Source organism: Apis dorsata, unplaced genomic scaffold (assembly GCF_000469605.1).
Source record: "Apis dorsata unplaced genomic scaffold, Apis dorsata 1.3 scaffold_247, whole genome shotgun sequence".
Taxonomy (NCBI): domain Eukaryota; kingdom Metazoa; phylum Arthropoda; class Insecta; order Hymenoptera; family Apidae; genus Apis; species Apis dorsata.
The window spans coordinates 300,153-303,650 of NW_006263526.1; the positions used below are offsets into that span (position 1 = coordinate 300,153).

At 34.8% G+C, this 3,498-nt stretch overlaps 1 protein-coding gene and 1 long non-coding RNA gene across 45 annotated transcripts in view; one reads left to right on the plus strand and one right to left on the minus strand.

The window, feature by feature from the left end:
* Window positions 1–3,498, plus strand: part of LOC102677929 (calcium/calmodulin-dependent protein kinase type II alpha chain) — a 140,815-nt gene that overhangs the window by 93,137 nt on the left and 44,180 nt on the right. The window lies entirely within an intron of this gene.
* The window catches only part of LOC102677798, a 21,111-nt gene continuing 17,648 nt past the window's right edge, over window positions 36–3,498 (minus strand). The window contains exons 2-3 of the long non-coding RNA XR_421818.2: window positions 781–787; window positions 36–48 (exon numbers count right to left, since the gene is read on the minus strand). This is a non-coding gene — a long non-coding RNA (uncharacterized LOC102677798). The remainder of the gene's footprint in view (window positions 49–780; window positions 788–3,498) is intronic.

A 3,498-nucleotide genomic window follows, 5' to 3' on the forward strand; every position in this document is an offset into this window, starting at 1 on the left:
TCATTCATTTTCATCAGTTTGTTTCTTACGTTTTCTCTCTCTCTCTATCTATCTCTGTATATCTCTCTCTCTTTCTTATGAATCGTTTCATTTATGAATCGATATATACTGGATTTTAGGACGAGGAAAAATTAATTTCTTTACTCTTTTTAATCCACGATTTATAATTTGCATTTTATCGTTGAATTGTTAAGTTGATTAATGCAATTTTAATTTGTATTTCTATGTGCATTGGGAATACAAACTAAAACGAAGAGTCTCTGTGAAATTAAATTTTTAATTCAAATTTTTGTAAGAATTTTATTTATTCTTTTTTTTTTTAAATGTTCTCTTCTATGAATTTTTTTGTTTATAGCAATATTGGTGTGTCGTATTTAAAAAAATTTTTAATTCGACCGATCTTCCTCGCGAAATTCGTTGGATATGAAAACACAATACAGAGGAGGGAGCTATAATATCGTTTACCGTGTATATCGTGTAACCGTATCGTGTAACAACTGTTTAGGTCCACTGACGAATAACGCCTACGAATGATTATTGTTCAGTATTGCTGATCACTCTGTAGCGCCTCTATTCCATCAACGAGAAACCGGCGAAAATGCGAGAAACACGCAACACTTGTGCCCCACTTTTTTTCCCCCCACCCCTCCCATTTGTCTTGCCATTCATACCATTTTGGAACGACAAAAATGAGAATTTTTCAAAGAGAAAAAAAAAAAAAAAAAAAAAAGGAAAGAACCATCGTTTCTCATTTTTCTTTTTTTTTTTTTTTCTTACAACGAAAATCCTCAAAATATTTTCATACATCCGGTATAAAAATGATATCGTATCGGATCTTCAAATTAAAAGCAACGTTCCAAAATACCATAGTATGAATATTTACTATATATATCTGTATATCTTGTACAAAACGATATATATATATATACATACATACATATATATTTATACAATTCATACTATCATGCATCGTTACACCATCAAGACGCAGGTATACGTGTGGCACGCACACGTGTACTTGCACCTCTTCACACATCTATATGATAACACCTTAGCGTATACCAGGAATATATTCCCTATGAATGCAACGAATTTTCACCTAGAACTTAGTCGAATATGTAGATGAGCATCTTGCATCCGTAGAGACGACACCCGGAACGCGATACGAACGCCACCTTTTGCTCCCCAACAACACGATTATTATATTCATTGTCTGATTAATAGAGCCTGTGTGTAATTCTGTTCGTTTCTTTTTTTTCTCTCTCTCTCTTTCTCTCTGTCTAATTTTTTTTTTATCTTTTTTTTATATATCTCTTAATCTCTCTTTGTCTATCTATCGTTTATTGTTGCGTCTATGAATATATTATAACATATATATATATATATACTATGCAAAAGACACATCGTCGGGGACACTTGATGCCCGAAATAGAATCAGGTAGGACACTACAAGGGGGACAATCGAAAGCGTGATATAAAAAAAAAAATGTGAATGAGTATTTTGACAGGTTTGATACTCGTCGAGCGTGAAATTGGTTGGAAGGTAACGTTCTAACGCGGGATATTTGAATGTGATTGAATGAATTTTTTTGTTACTTTATCACGTCTTTGTTTATTGGAAAATTTATTCATAATTTCTAAAATCGTGGTGGATTAAAAATAATTCCACTTTTGATTTACCCTTTTCCACATCATTTTCCAAATTTAGAATTACAAATTTCTAATATTTGACAATTATTGTCAAATATTATATTCGATAAATCGATATCGTTTTTTAAAAAGCATTTCAACAATTTTTTTTTTTATAGATCCATAAATACATTTATGGAAAATTAATATGAGAATATCTTTCCAAGTCGTATCGACTCTCTCAGTCTCACCTTCTCAATTATATACACGTTTGATACATCGAGGAAATAAAATTATAAAACTCGCAAGATCGATGCTAATCTACGATCGTTGACAAAGAAAATTCGTAAAGGCAGGGGGGAGAGGAAACGAGGAGTTTTTCGAGGTTTGCGTGCGAGTCGCGCATGGGTTATCGCGCGAACCCATCAAATACTTTCATTACCATGTAACAATTTCCTTCCGGAAGTCGGTGTAGAAACGAGAGTAGCGGCTGCTCTCGTCGCCTGCAATTTGTTTCAATTACCAACTCGAAGACGGCCAACGATCGTTCGTTTCCTTTTTCACCCTCTCGTGATCTTTTCTATCTATTTTTCTTTTTCCCTCCAGAGAGACAAACCCACTGATATTATAATTAAACCTCGAGCCATTGTCTTTCGAATCTGTCGTTCGTTTCCACGAGAAGTTTAATTAAATTTATCTAATCGCCGTGTTTTTTCTTTCTTTCTTTCTTTCTTTCTTTTTCGATCTTCGATACTCTCTTTCTATCGTTTATACTTTCGTTTAATACTTTCTTTCATTCTAATTTTTTTCTTTTTTGTTTTAGAGAATTGTTCCTTCGACGATAAGAACGTTACCTTTCTCCTGATTAATCAATTCTACGTCCAATTCTACGCAACAATAATAGGCAAAATAAAAAAAGAAAGAGGTGAATGAAAAGAGGAAAATGATGAACATCGTTGAAACTTCGTCAACGTTAATTCGTCCCCGGGCTTCTTCACCACGATCTCTCTCTCTCTCTCTCTTTCTCTCTCTCTCTTTCTCTTTATCAGCCCAATCGACCATCGTTCCTTCGTTCGTTCGTTCGTTCGTTCGTTCGTTCGTTCGTTCGTTCGTTCGGCCATTCGTCATCAGAAGTCACAAGCTCCATCTCGATCGATTCACGATGGCGGGATCATCCGAGAAAAGGTATCGTTCCATTATTTCGTAACCTTCGTAATAGCAATGGAGGAGGAGAATGGCCAACGTTCGACACAATACCGATCGACGTTTCTCGCGTAAATAAATCGCTTTCTATCCTCCTTCGAGAGAATTCGAGAAAGGAAAATTGAAGAAAAATCGTTACACACCGAGTATCGAAAAATATTCGTCGTTATTTCTTTTCTTCGGGGGAACAAAAATTTATCATTTATCTTCCCCTGTAAAGAGGAATATCCTTGTGAAACGATCATCGATCGATCGACAGATCGAGGATCCTCTTCATTCATGATCCTTCGATCAAATTTTCAAGAAAGGAAAATTCAGCTTGCGTTCCCTCGTCTCTGTAAAAATCTGTTTGCTTCTCCTCGCGGATGATCGAACGTCGTTGAGAACATTGGAGGGAAAATATATTGAATTATTCGTGGACACGTATTTCGACGAACGATTGGAAATCGGCGCGTTTATCGATGTAAATCGTTTATCTCGATAAAAATGGAAAGATCTTTTTTAATTACGAACGAGATCCAAAGAAGCGTGAACTTACGTGGACGATAGAAAATTCAGAGAATCTAAATCGACGCGCTTTCTCCATTTTCTTCGATAAAAGTTTCTTTCAATAATTCGTGTATCGAGTTTTCTTTTTCTTTCTTTTTTTTTTTTTTTTTTTTTTTT